At 42.1% G+C, this 15,606-nt stretch overlaps 2 protein-coding genes across 3 annotated transcripts in view; one reads left to right on the top strand and one right to left on the bottom strand.

The window, feature by feature from the left end:
* ATG7 (autophagy related 7) overlaps positions 1-2,859 on the top strand; it is a 148,593-nt gene extending 145,734 nt beyond the window's left edge. The window contains exon 19 of the mRNA XM_083429128.1: positions 2,700-2,859. The gene's annotated coding sequence lies outside the window, so the exon portion shown is untranslated. The remainder of the gene's footprint in view (positions 1-2,699) is intronic.
* VGLL4 (vestigial like family member 4) overlaps positions 1-15,606 on the bottom strand; it is a 94,585-nt gene that overhangs the window by 44,268 nt on the left and 34,711 nt on the right. The window lies entirely within an intron of this gene.

Raw genomic sequence — 15,606 nt, 5'->3', positions numbered from 1 at the left:
AACCTGCAGCGCTGTGTCTGCGCACGCACGTGACACAATTTGGCACTTCGCCACATGCGCAAGCGGCAAAACCCGAAAGTAGCCCCTTCCGGGTTTCCCACGGTACGCAACCTGAAAACGCGTAACCCAAAGCATCTGTAACCCGAGGTACCACTGTACATCCAACAAAGGAGGAGTAATCAACCTTCAGACCACAAAACTCTGCTGAACAATTGTTGTTGTTGTTGTTGTTTAGTCGTGCCCGACTCTTCGTGACCCCATGGACCAGAGCACGCCAGGCACTTCTGTCTTCCACTGTCTCCCGCAGTTTGTACAGACTCATGTTTGTAGCTTCGAGAACACTGTCCAACCATCTCGTCCTCTGTCGTCCCCTTCTCCTTGTGCCCTCCATCTTTCCCAACATCAGAGTCTTTTCCAGGGAGTTTTCTCTTCTCATGAGGTGGCCAAAGTATTGGAGCCTCAGCTTCACGATCTGTCCTTCCAGTGAGCTGAACAATTACTATAGACATAATACAGCTAGCAAAGTAAGTCTTAGGCATGATTGTGTCCTCTAGCCAGTGTGCAATCTGCTTCAGAATGAGGCGCATACCATTTGTAATCTGGTCCTTGCCTGGCCTGCTTCATCATCTACAGCTCTCTACGGTATGAAGGGGCTGATTGGGTTCTACTGTCATCTCATATGGGAGCAGCTGCCAGAAGTCCATACTTTACTTTCTCATTCATAATTAAATCACAAACAAGTGCTGTCATTATCCATTATGTTTTACAATGCCCCTTATATTCTTAAGAATGTAATTTATATGATTTTTAATATTTGCTAATTGACATAGATAAACATGTGACCTAGAATGCAGCCCTCTGTCATTGCTGCCATGAAAGTTATGAAAAAGTCTTTAGCAGGAATCACTGTGCAGACTTCAGTTGATAAGATTGTTTGTTCTATCCAGAAGGGTGATAATGAAGGGTGGTGACATATTTTTTAAAATATGTCTTTTAAGTTTGTTTGTTTTTCAATCACAGATGTATTAGCTTGGCCCAGAAGATAAGTTAATTTGAGAAAGTTCAAGGAAAGGAAGTTCTCTGTCCCCTCTTCTCACCAGCAGCCCCTGTGCCCCATCCCACATAATTCAGACACTTTTCAGGAGTTGCAGGGGGCAGGGGATGTGAAACATCTTTCCAATAACTTCCATAGGGTCCAATAGAGCGCTTGTATCTTACTTTTTGCAAAGGTCTTTGGCTACATATGATCATGCATAGAAATTAATGGGGAGGGATTTTCATCTTAACCTTCCCCCTTGGCTTCCCTAATTAACTATATTTCTATTTATTCTCCTTTCAAACGTATGCTACTAGAGAATGTAAGTGATAGTTATTTCAGCACAAGTTTGTGGTAACCAACACTTTGCTATGTGGAATTTTCACCATTCTAATCATGGATCCTCATCTTGAGCAGCCCATTTTAGCAATTTGTTGGCAGAGGTGCTGGAGGTCCTAGGTGACTGCAAGCTACACTTCATTTCTGCCAGACAGGATGATGTCAACAAATTATAGGCTCCAAGAATGTGCACCCATAAACTTATAAACATACACATAGGAGTCACTAAGTTTCTATTAGAAACAGCCACATGACTGTATTTTCTTTTACTTATAAAGAGCAGCATGTTGACATCCAACAATTCAAATATTCAGTTCCTTAAACTACTTCAAATGCAAGCAATACTCAAGGCAGCTGACACATCCCACATCAACATTCTCAGCCATTCCCAGGTATGTACACACAAGCACACTTCAGTTTTGATTAGCAGCAATTCCCACAATCACAGTGGCTGGAGAAAGTACTACAACAATCACAAGAATTTGCTTCAGAGTACATCCAAGATCTCAAATCTGAAATGTAGAAAAAGGTGGACGTTCAAAAAAAGTTGGCTTGAAAAATATATTTTGATATACTTAAACATGTTTCATAATAAGCTCTTTCTATGTTTGTTTTTCCTACTTTGTGGCTCAAATGGAAAGCCTTTGTGCACATCAATGTGAAGAACTACACAAGGACAAGAGTATGCATTTTTCTGTAGGACAAAGAAAATTCATACAACCCCCTCAGATAACTAGTAGAGTAGAAGTGGTTGCCCCAGATGGAGATGAATAAATATCAAAATATTTCTTCAGACGATTCAATGGAACCCAGATAAGCCATCACAATCCAGATGGGGATATATATCCAAGTGTGCTTCTCATTAGCTCTATCAGGCTTTACCAACCTGGTGCCCAGCTGTGCTCCCTGCTGATAGTAGCCATTATCCAAAAGGTCTGGAGATGCCAAGCTGGTGAAGGTTGTGAGCTAGGTGAATGTCCCTGGATTTCCCTTGCATGGTTTGGGTCACATATGCTTAATTAAACATCCCATTGAAGTGTTGTATTTTGGATGCACAAGAAAGCTATTTTAGTTTCCACAGATGAGTACATTCAGAAAATTACATGTACTGAATATGAGATTTCTCCATTTTGTCTTCAACACTGATCCAAACATCAATTAAGAAAAATCCTGAAATTTTAAGAAAGCAAAAAATAAAAATCTGTGAACACACAAAACTGTTCATCTAAGTATGCAATACATTAGATATGGAGTTCAAATTACTACTGCTTTCCCAGAGTCATAGCATCACTGAATCCTTGTCTTCTTTTTCTCTGTTATCCAGGAAAGCAACTTGTTTGAAACACAAGACACAGGAAAGCGAAAATGATCAAAGGCCTGTCTGTCATTGGGTGAAAATGATCAAAGCTTAATGACTGCCCTTCCACTTCAAAAGTAAATTTGTGCAAGATTATGGTTACAACATTAAAATGAGTTAGAACTTGTGCTTATAGCAACATCTTAATGTAGAATCCTGACATGTTTTTTAGTGCCAAACATGAATTCCAGTTTTACAACAAGATGAAAAAGAGGTTGAAATATTGCTTAAATTAAACCTTGGTTTTACTTATGGACAGTGATGCATGCATTTAAGTGTCAGGAGTAGGTCAGCAATAAAACACCCAGTGTCAGTGAAGTTAATTCTTTATTCAAAGGAACCAGAACGGTGCAGGCCTAGTGATCACAGCAACTCTTCCCAGTAGGTCTTGTCCCAATGAGGCAGCTGCAAGGACTGGAGGTCCCTGCCTTCCCACCCCTCTCTAAGGCTCCTCCCTGGGTTCCTTCCCCAACAGCCTATGGCTCCTTCATTTTGCTTCCATGTACTCCACCCTCTTCATTTTTCCACATATTCTGGGAGACCAGCGGAGAGGAGAGCTGGTCACAGCAGGAAGGGAAACTTCCCTGGCTTCTTCAGCAGCCTGCCTCATAGCTACCTCTTGGGTCCCCTCCTCTTCTCCTTCTGAGCCTGGACTGCTCTCTGCCCCAGCCTCTTCCTACTCACTAAACCCTGTTACCTCTTCAGCTTCTGGAACCTCCTCCTGAGTCTGCTCCCTTCTTTCTATGGGGGTTCCCCAGATGGTGCTTCCCACCACTCCTCGGCATCTAGCAAGTCCATGACATTAGGCATGTAATTAGTCCATGACATTAGGAATGACATTAGGCATGTAAAATGTTAAGTCACCACAACTGGCTACCCCACTCCCTCTATTCTGAAGAAGTTGTTTGTGCAAACCTTTATGTCTGCCCAGCAGATGCAAAGCCATCTCCCTTTACTACCCTTAGCAACCAATTTAGTGATGCCCTCCTGTGATCTGAACTCTAGTCATTAAGGGGCCACAAGATTATCAGAGCAATCCTAACCCTGACGGGGAGCACTGGGGTGGAGCAGCAGATGGACCACTACATCCAAACTCTGGTTGATTATACTGGACATGATGGAAGCTGGGGTATTCCCCCCCCCCCCCCGCTGTGCTAGCTTCCCACTGCCACAGCAGAGGGGCCCAAAACAGGAGTGGGAGAGCAGCTTTGTATCCAACAGGTCTATGGCTCAGCTCTGCCTCGGCCACAGCCCATTTCCAGATCCTAAGCTTGCTACTACTGCACTACACTGAGCAGGTGCAGGGGGAAATAGGTTCTACAGCAGCCCCGTTACCCCACTGGCACAAGCCCAGCAGACAGACACGTTGCCATATCCTCGCCCCCTCCAGCAGCACAGAGAAGGAAGTTACGTTTGTTATTCATGCTTTCCTACAAGTCACCCTACACTAGAACTTTTAGCCTCACTATCAGAATTACGACTCTGGCAAGAGTCTTGACATTCCTGTCTTCAAAATTTGGAATCAAGACAGCCTGCATATTTAAGCCAAATTAAGGGCTTCATCCGGCTAGCTGCCGACTGGAGTGACTAAAATCTCCCTCGCAAACCAAATAATCATGTCAGCTTTTCACTATTAAAAACTTCGGGTTATTCTTTGAAAGGTAACCTAGTACTGTATTGTACAGCAGGCTACTTTCCCCATGTATCTGTCTCCTCCATTTAATAGTTAACAACAGGGAAATCAAAAGATGAGAAGTTTCATCATCCTCTGGAGAGATTTCTTCTAACTCTTAGGGCCAAACTCAACCAGTTCAGTCCCACTGCAGATTTTATAACAAACAAATACCACCACCACTGTTCAGACTAACACTTTGGATTAAGACAGAGAGTATCTGAGAAAAACCCAAACTATGACTAGACCCTTGAAACCAGGAATGGATTGTGGTCTAAACAGAATAGACTGTTGCATTATGGGAAGGGGCCAGGATGAATTTACTTTCTTCTGTGCTGTTATGATAATGTCTCTCAGGGGAAGAAAGTACAAACCTACTCCTTTCCAGGAATAATCCAGTCATAAGAAATTGCCATGAGAGTGGAAATGAAATGCTAAAACCTGGGTTTCACAATTAACCATTTCATTTACTGCTGACTGCTTAAAAAAAGAGAGAAGCCAATTGGGAGGAATGGAGAATAAATTCTAAAGCAAATTATCACTCAGGCCATCCAGAGGAAGAGCAAACTGTGGTGTTACATCTCAACATGCTTCTGAACGAGATGGCAAACTCCTGTGTGTGAGAGACCTTCTCTAAAAAGCAGATTTGGATTCCATGTTGCATCTGTTCCCACAGGACATGGCGTCTCAGTTACAGAACTCCATTATGAGGGAAAGAAGCACTTGAAATGAGGGAAACTTCGAAAGCCCCTTGCAGAGGAAGTGAAATATATACCGGTACTACCATTTTAAGGGAGAAGTGTGTGCTTGTGAAAGTTTCCATTTACACTTGGAATCAAAAGCATGCAGCTGCATAGAGAAGGCATCCCCAAACTCAGCCCTCCAGCTGTTTTGGGACTACAACTCCCATCATCCCTAGCTAACAGGACCAGTGGTTAGGGAAGATGGGAACTGTAGTCCCAAAACAGCTGGAGGGCCAAGTTTGGGGGTGCCTGGCATAGAGAAATATTTGTTGATATCAATGGCTCATCACATAGTTGCAATAAACTGCAAAGAAAAGAAAAGGATTTAGACCGTAGGGTGGGTTGCTAGAATGGAATAGGGAGTTCTTCCATATAGTTGCAGTTTCAAGTAGCTCTTATAGCTGTGGCTGGATGTGTGAAACTGGGTGAAAGGCTCCTCTGAGTTTATAGAGTTGGCCACATCCAACATTATTGACCATAAAGTTAGTTTTTGTGACAACAATGCAAATCTAGAGCCAAATAAATAAATAAAATGTTAGCTTTCGTCTGCAAGGGAGTCGTTTTGAAAGTTGAGGGAAAATAACACTGCTAGAAGCTGCAGCTGGTTATAGCATAAACAACCAAGGTACTGTATTGAGGGCCTCAATTCAAACCAAGTTACTGTTTCTCCTTTCTGTGCTGACTTTCCTTTAACAAAAATTATTGTTAAAAGTTGCTTCAGGCTGTTTTATGGGAAGCTATACAAAAATGAAATAAATAAACTAATATGAAAAATGAAGGGAGGTGGATCATAGCAAATGTTCCCTTCATTGTTAATGCGGACAGCAGGATCACGCCATTATACTGACAAATGTGGGGGTAGAAAATAAATTGATAAATTTGTACGGATAAGTGGAAAATCAGTTTCGGAACTGAAGACACAATAAGACATGCTACTGGATTCTCCTACAGGGTAGACCTACTCAGAATGTCACATGACGAAAAGCAAAATACTATGGATAATATGAATGGTAAAAATATACGACAATGGTGGGGATTTTTTTTAAGCATTACATAAAACTCAAAAAGGCACAGCTCCCTATGTGACTCAGAGCAGAGGAAAAACTACAAAAACCACTCTGAAAGTCCCTAAAAGTTTCATGCATGATACTAGAAAAATTCAGAGGCTGACTGATGGCCAATTACTTGGTCCTATCTGCAGTGCTACACAAAGGCAGCGCTTGGAAATGCTCCTTACACAGCATGCGCCCTTCTGTCATGTGCCTGAATTTATCTGGCACCAGGTTACTTACTAAATGGAACGATCAGTATCCTATCACATGCTTCGGTCATCAAATGGGACAATTTTTATCCTTGTTCTTCACCAGATAATCCCCCAAAATATGATCCATATGAACAAGGAACAGGAAGCAGTTTCTTGGAACAGAGAACCACTGCAAAGTATGGTGCAGACAGAGGGTGAGTATAGCTGCAGCAGTTCGCAGAAAAGAAAGGGTAAGCTTCCTTAAGCAAACAAACCCTTCCCTGCCCCCAGCCTCACAGTACAAACTAGGCAAAGTCTCCTCTAATGTTCCAGATGATGCTGTTTTCCTGTGGCTATTGAAAACTGATTTAGCATAACTACCCCAGTGAAGCAGATGGGACTGAATGATAAAGCTCAAGGTGCAGTGGGGGGATGCAGCTGCGAGCTGAAACAATCCCTGATGAAATTGTGTTGCTGTAGTTGCTGAGGAGTGTGGGGAGAAGAGAAACAGAAAATATGTAAGATACAGCCTCCCCCTTCTTACTATATAAAGATGCATGTAAATAAAATCAGGGATTAAAAAATAAACTTTTAAATAGTTTATGCTTTGCCTAAGGTTCATTAAACCAGTTAATGATGTTGCGTCAACTATTTTGGCTAACTTTTCTCCTTCTTTAAACCCATTATCTACTCCAGGGTGGCCAGCATGCCCTACAGAATTCGCTGCATTCACACTCCAATCACCTCTGGCCATTGGTCAATTGGCTGAGTCCGATTGGAGTAGAAATTCAACAACATCCAGTGGGCACTACTTGACTACCCCTGAACTATGCAGCAAATGAGTATGAACAAGCTACAGGAAAGTGGCCCAACCTAATAACCAAATGTTGAACTCTTTGGAGAAATAAATGGTCCTCGTATGCAATTAGAATGGTTACTGGGGAAAAGTAAAGCCCAACAGGAAATCTGAAGGAAGCTTGTTCTCTTACCAGGATTTTACATCAACCAATACTGGGCAAATCTGTCAAGAGGCATCAGAAAATATGGCCAGGATTCAAACATTCACTTCTCATGATCACTAAGAGAGAGAACATCCCTTCCCACCCTGGTGGAATGTGAATCTGGGAGTGACAAGATTAGGACAAGGATGAGGGCTCGGGTCTCACTGGAATGGTGGTGGAGGGAAATATTTCTCTTCACTCCTGCAACTGTGCTGAGATAAGAGTGGCCGCAAATCTCAGCATGATTTCATGGATTAAAATATTCCCTCTCTAAAGGACAGAAGTGGTAGAAGCAGTCACACAAGCAAAGGAAGAATAGGGTTGGGAAGAGAAGCATCTTTTAGCCTTTGGTTGGCATTGGTGCCCCAACCAGCTAGCTGGTGAAAGGTCCTATTTTTAGATAGATGTGCAAATGTTTGGTGTTTTTTCAGTGTAAATTTGAACCTAGGATCAGGACTCTAGATGTACTAATGTTTTACTGGTGGGAACTAGTGACTGGCTGGCCACATGTAACCTTCCACAGATTCTTCTTAACCAGTTATTTCTTTCTACATATCATCACTGACACCACACTGGCACAGCAGCCTTTTCACTGTGGTGCTATACATATTGACTACCATTTGTGCAAGAAGAATCAATGATCAAATTACTGGATCCATATCCAGTGCTACAGCTCCGCAACGCCGCAACAGGCTTCTATAAGAGCACCAGAGCTTCAACTTCCTCTCCTGTCCCCCATGTAGCCTCAAAATCAGCTCTACGGCTAGGAGACCCTCCCAAGCAGATTTTGGTGCTGCAGAGGGGAAGAGCGGGAAATGGAAGTCCTGTTGCACCAGCAAAGCTATGCACCTGGAGCATGAAAAACGAGCTCCTGTTCTCGGATGAAGCACTAAAAAACCCAGATCATTCTGAAAACCAAAATGTCAGGACATTTCTAATAAAAATTAAAAATAAAAGTGGACTAGAGTACCAGTGGTCAAGATGCAAATTGCTGTTGTGCACATTTAACTTTTCATATTTTGAGACTGGCCCACTTCCATTCAAATGATTTTTTTAGAAAACTATGAATGTCCCACCACCCGTTATAAGCACTTGGCAATAGGTAGCAAACAGGTGTGGGGTGAAAACCCAAAATCCATTTGGTTATAGCTACTTTCAGGAGTCCTAAGTGTTTGTAGGTTTCAACAAAAAGCTTCAGATTTTTCTTTCTTTTCTTTTTTAGTTTTCAGATTTTTCAAAAAAGGGGTTGCCGTGGTTAGAACTTTGCCTGATGGCACTTTTGTTCTCTCTTTTTTATGTTGCAGCCTAGTGTCTAGACTCAAAACAGTGAGAAGTTCTCTCTAACTCCAGCCTGTGGTTTCAGTGTGTTCAGCATGAAAACTGTGCATGTCAGCATTCTTCTAGCTGGCTCCATGTGATTTAATTTAAGCCAACCACAGAATGACTGTGCTAGCTTTCTAAGATGCCACAGCATGCAAGCTGGGGGTGGGGTGGGGGACTGAACAGAAGCAATGCACACCAGATGTTAGAACAGAACATCTAAAATTATTTATCCAGATTTAGCATACAAGAAAGAATCTTCCTTCCATGCTAAAAATATTTGCATTTAATCCAAGAAACAAGCATGCTTAAACTCAGTTTGTAGAAACCATACTGCACCTCTTCCTCCTCATCCCTTTGTTACAATATGCTGTATTCTAGATGGGAATTCCTGCTTTTCAATGAGACTTTTTTTCCTGCACAACTAGAAATTATTTGCTTGCTCCTACTTTATATTATTATGCCCACTTGACTGAACTCAATTTCCAGGTCAGGGACAAGCAAAGAAATTTCAAAGGTCCAAAGAAATCACAACATTTATTTCCTGTGAATGCATGTGCTCCCTTTGGTATAGTGCAGTGGTAGAAAAATTCTGGGCTATGGGCCTAATCGTAGAATTGTAGAGCTGGAAGGAACCTACAAGGGTCATCTATCCCAACTCCTAGCCAGGCCATTTGGGGCAAACCACAGTTACCTCTCCAGCTCATGCCATCATCTATGGTGTCAGGCATGGTCAAGTTCAAGCCACAGCTGCAAAGGAAAAATCTCCTTTGCAACCAAGCCATATCTACAAAGGAAGAAAGGCACTGGCAATCTAATTTAAATGCCCAAAGTTTCTTTTTTTCAAAAACCTACCATTTACCTAGGAAAATATAATAGTGGCTTATTAATCACGTTTAGCCAGCCACTGTAGTCCTCACGATAAAGCGGTATTTGTTCACCATTTCAGAAGCCCACTGTACTTCCTCCTACCTTAACTCTAGCATTGCTTCCAACCAGGGGGTGGGAGAGTCTCCTTCCTGCTTCCATCCTACCAACAATCCACTTCCCTGATAGCTGCAACCCAATGAAGAAATCAACGGACTGAAACACTTGATCAAAGCATGAACTTGATCAGAGTCGCACAGTGCTGAGCCAACCACTCCCAATTCATTCCAGTGATACCTATAACAGTGAAGTATCATACGATCAAGTTCACGTTTCCTAATTAAAATGGACATGGCACTTTGTGCAACAAATAAGACTTTTTGAAGTAAGGAAAAGATGTGAGATAACAGCTATTTGCCGCAGCATCATATAACTTCCCTGCAAACAAATTGGAATGAGCAAGCAGTGGGTGTCATATAATGTCCCCTCAAACTGTGCAAACCAATCAAAATGAATACTCAATAAAACAAGTTGCCAGAAAGCAGACTTCATTTCAAGGCAACACACTTGAAATTAACAAATCTGAGTTCTGTACTGGACTTATAGTATGCACAATGGCTTTCACCTGCAAAAATCAAATCTGTAATACAGTATAAGCATCAATGAAGGAGTAAAATGAAATTGCATTCTGTGTTACACTTTGTGCACATTTGACTGAAACCATGGTCTTTATGCTCTAAATACAGCACCCAAACATGTCCATGTACCACTAACAATTACCTTCTGGGCTTTTACTGAAAGAGGAAAGAAAACAAAGGGTCTCTTATCAACCAATAACAACATTCAGGATGACAATACACAAAGGGGCAAAGGCTAGCAGGTGTTAAAAATTAAATAGACAGAACTTCCCTTAATTCTCATTGTATGTGGTACAATGACTGTAAACTTATTTTCACAAAATAAGCTCCTTACCATTATCTGTAAATATTTATGCATGGGCTGTAGGTGACAGTTTGGGCTAGGAGTTTGCTCATTTGCTTGTGACATTCTCTAAATGAAGCATATTCCCTTCTGACACCCACTCAGTCAGAAGCAAGAAGCTCTATCTATTTTGATCTTTCAAAACAGAAGCAGCATAAGACCATTGTCATGCAAAGGAGGCTTAAAAATAAATAAAGCAATATTGCTTTTGTATTCATAGTGCCACACTAGATATGATGTAGTAAGCTTACAGGTGCTATGCAAAGTAGGTTCTGCAGGATACAGCACATCCTTTGAACTTGTGAGGAATTTAAGCGCAGTCAAAGGTCTCCAAAGTTCCTGGATTTGCATACAAAGAAGCTAAGCACTGTTAAAAAAATTTGACTTGCAACTTAGCAGGACACAAGCAAATTGTGTCTGGAAGCAAATTGTACATTAATGCAAAACTGGAGTTTGCAGTGTTAACTCTCAGGTTCAGCTTTTGATATTGCATATCTATACACTAGGCAGTTTGAGAAGAGAGAGACAAAATGGGTTTGCCTTCTGCCACACTGCTAAACATTACTTGCAGTCAGTTCATGCTTTGTTGTTACAGGAAGTAAGCAAAGTAATTATGTAATATGCAACTAAGTAATGTACGCTGTCATGTAGAAATGGGAGGGGGGAAGTGGTCCTAGTCCTCACATATGGGTCTAATTTCCTTTGTTTTAAAATTCAGTCTTCCCTGCCGTCCATATAATATGTAGAAGAAAGACTATTCTCTGCAACTGATGGCATTTTGTTATTTCTTACCCAAGAATACCACAATACCAACAAAAAGCAAAAATATTACAGAATAAGAGGAAGAGGATCCACCGTCACCACAGAGGCATCTGCACGCTTCATAAGGGCAGCCCAATAGCACATTCTCACATTTTGAGAATTTTGCCTCACCTACAGGCCACAGAAGAGGCTTCAGCCACATTCATTCTTCTTCCACAGGTTCACGTAAAAGAAGTTTTAGGCTATGGCACAAAATCTAGGAAACATACAGAGATCACCTCCATGCTAAAGCTGAGGTATTGTCTGAAGAAGTGGCAGGAAGAACCTAATTGTTCATGAAGCCATATTTTTCAGGTCACAACAACCACACAAATTGCAGCAATGGTGTGACCAGCGTTCACACAGAAAATCTGGTTCTCACAATAATCATTCACTATGCACCCCACATGTTCCCAAAACACCCACATATTTGTTTGAACGGGGCCCTAGTATTGATTCAAAATGTCAAGGCTCCCAAAACTTGCTATCTCATCTCATAGTAGGCCTTCTTACTCAGGATGTAAAATCTGTAAGCATCCCTACTGTATGCAACAGGCTCATCGGAATTTACATACCAACACCAGACATTCTTGGCAGACACCAGCAAAAAGCACGGCCATGCAGAAGTAGTTCTAGTAGCTTCCCTATTGGGACTGTAACATAGAAGTGGCAGCCTTAAGAAATTAAAAGGAAGTTCCAGTGCAGCATAAATCCAGAGTCAAACTACAAACACATCACTTAGTGCCTGTTATTCCATATGCAATCTAGGAAATGCCACAACAAGATTTGCATCTTTACCCCAGTGAGTAGTCAAATTCTGTACAAGTTTTCTGGTTCTTAAATATATGTGACTATCAGGCATAAAATTTATAGATGCCCAGATGAATAGAAAAAAATACTATTTTCTGTTCATAAACAGATTGCACCACTTTTGTCTCCACAGCTTGCCTTACATTTACATTTCCATATCCACACCTACCATTATCATCATCAGTTCAATTACCTACCAATTCCAACACTATCCTCTTAACACTGACCTACAAAAAGCAGAAGATGAACTAGCCAAAACTGACTGATCCACACCAATTCAAGATCAGATAGTTGACCTCCAAGCCCAAACTCAGTAAATTTGTTCTACTTCCTGTAGGGCAGAGATTTCCAACATGTACATCGGGATTTACTGTTAGATCCCCAGGAGGTTTTGGCAGATCGTGGTCAATCGTTGGGTCCCTTTCCTTAGCATACATAAAATAGAATCCGGCCATGCCCCATCGCTCCGCCCTCCATTGTTGCCTGATCTGCAGAATGGAAGATGGAGTTTACTCAGTGATGCCGTTTGTTCCCCCAATGAAACCTGGCCTTTCCTCAACAACTTTGACCTGAACCCACCCCCCAAAAGGAGGTAGATCACTGTCTCTTGGGAGCTGGCCACCCCTGCTGTGGGGCAATCCCATGGCTCATTGGTTATCCCAGTGAAGTTACCGTAGTTCATTCTTTTTATCTTAATCTGAACTATGTCAAATAAATTAAGATGAGCTGTACTTTACCCCTCTGCAGCTTCAATATTTTTTTAATGGCACAGATTAACCAATAATAGTGATTTATTCTCCTCTTGCGTCTACCCCAATAAGCTTGTGCACTGTTGGCAAATTATTCTGTCTACCTTCTACCTCCTCTGTCCATCTTGTCTATTCAGACTGCACACACATTTTTGAGGTAGTGACTACGCTGTATTCCTTTTTCCACATATTATCTGGGTCAGATCTCAGCTGAAACTTGTGGACTCCATTATAACAAAAATGGAATGAAACAAAATGGTACCTTGTATATTTTCCTTAATCTGAAAACACATCTGAATACTTCCCTCACTCCAACCTTCTTCAGAAAGGAAGGCCTAATTAGATGGGAAAGCAGTTTCTAAATTGCCAGTTGTTTTTGTTTGTGTAACTTCATACTTCCTCGCTACACTGGGCCACAAGAGCGTGACACAATGGGCAAAGAGACTAAGAGTGACCCTGTCTTTCTGTCAACACCACTGCACACTTCTGAATGAACTTTCTAATCCAGTTCCAACTTCTGCTTCACACAAACCTGCCAACATTCACCCGACTCAAATCACAGCTATGCAGAAGCGGTGTCTTCCTGTTAAGTAAAAAACATCCCCCCACAGGAAGCACACATTCCCATCAACAAGACCACCAGGTTATCAGCATTATTTTGTCACCAGTGTTGTTGAAGCCAGATTCCCACACAAGCCGCAGACAGAGGAATCCAGGTTATGATTAGGCAGAAAATCTGTGCAGTAAAATGCCTCTGTAGATAAGCCAAAAGGGACATCAAAGTCATATATATGGAAGAAAATGCACTGCATTTTATAGAATATAATTTGCATTTGGGGCCAATTCATAAACAGCATAAATGAATTATACTTGTTTGAGTCATCTGAATATTTTAGATGCAAATGATGCAAATTCAGTGTGGAGAAAGTAAAAGCAAAATGCCGGAGCCCACTACTGAAGATGGCCTCTTTAAAAATGTTTCTAATGACCCATAATTTCAAGAGATGCACTGAGTGACATGGCTGCAAATGCCACATCAATTTTAAAGAATGCCTCTGGACCCCAATGTAGGATCCAGTGGCATTTTGGAAGCTATAGGAACCTCACCAGGTGCTTCCTACCAGAGCTCTGGGTTGTGTGCCATTGCTCATCTCCACTGCTGCTGGATGTTTACTGCCACCCATCCTCCTACCATGTGTTAAGCTCATGGGGCCCACCAGGGTGGCAGCCACAAGTGCAGCACTGTTGTGGCGCCACTCAAACAAGGCGCTGATCCTGCAACTATGCGCATTATAACCACATGCTCTGAAGTACTCCAAGAAGATTAATCCACTGATTGCATTTTATTATGTACGGTAATAGCCATGGCATCAAATGTGGTTCATTCATTCATCTTGCAACAGCCTTGCAGCAAGGAGGCAACCAGGCTGCAGTTTGCTCTCCATTTTCAAAGTCTAACAATATGTCTGTGTACTGAGAAAGGGAAGGGATTTTCACCCAGTTAACTAGCAGAAGTTGAAGGGAAGACCCAATACAAGCAGTTCATAGTAAAGGCAAAGGCATGGATGTGCAAACCAGCACCTGAGATGGAAAACACAGGGGCAGTCATACAGCAAACAATTCCAAAAAGAGAATAATAAAAGTACAAGGATGACAGAGATTCATATGACTGATCATCACCATTCACCTCTTAACCACTATCCAGTGGTGCACAACTACCTTCCATTTGGCAATCATTATTAGACAGGAGTGCCTGGCATGCTCTGGTCCATGGGGTCATGAAGAGTCGTACACAACTAAACAACAACAACAATAACATCAGCAATTTAATGGTAGATGAAGAGGATGGGTGGGAACAGAATCACATTTCCCCGACAATCTATTCTTCCTTAAGTGCTGGGAAACTGCAACATCCCTTACAAGGAAGTACTACCTCAGGATAAAGGCAAAGGTAAAGGTACCCCTGCCCGTACGGGCCAGTCTTGACAGACTCTAGGGTTGTGCGCCCATCTCACTCAAAGAGGCTGGGGGCCAGCGCTGTCCGAAGACACTTCCGGGTCACGTGGCCAGCGTGACATCGCTGCTCTGGCGAGCCAGAGCCGCACACAGAACGCCGTTTACCTTCCCGCTGGTAAGCGGTCCCTATTTATCTACTTGCACCCGAGAGTGCTTTCGAACTGCTAGGTTGGCAGGCGCTGGGACCGAACAGCGGGAGCGCACCCCGCCACGGGGATTCGAACCGCCGACCTTACGATCGGCAAGCCCTAGGCGCTGAGGCTTTAACCCACAGCGCCACCCGCCACTTCAAATGAACAAATGCATGTCTGTGACATAAAAAACAGAGATTTGGAAAGCCCCTTCTAATTTTATAGATCATGGTCATATAATTGGGTTATGCAGATGGATATGATTCACTTCCATAACACTTTCATGCACTTTATGTACAGAAGTTTATTTCCTGAAAGGAAGACTATGTTCAATGAAGCCATGTGGTGATATTCTGAGATCTCCATCACTCCCCTTTCTACATACAGCAAGCCTCTCTTGGGGAAGGAACCATCCTAGAAAGATGCAGAGAAGGCCCTATTCTGAAGCTGTTTATGTTTTCATAGTAACAATAATTCAAGAGAGAGGGTTTATATTTCTCCTCAGAGAAAATTCTACTCTTTGTTTACACTTCACTAACC

This window comes from Podarcis tiliguerta (genome assembly GCF_965153285.1).
Source record: "Podarcis tiliguerta genome assembly, chromosome: 2".
Classification (NCBI taxonomy): domain Eukaryota; kingdom Metazoa; phylum Chordata; class Lepidosauria; order Squamata; family Lacertidae; genus Podarcis; species Podarcis tiliguerta.
The sequence above is the reverse complement of the archived record's forward strand: the minus strand, read 5'-3'. Positions and strand labels throughout refer to the sequence as shown.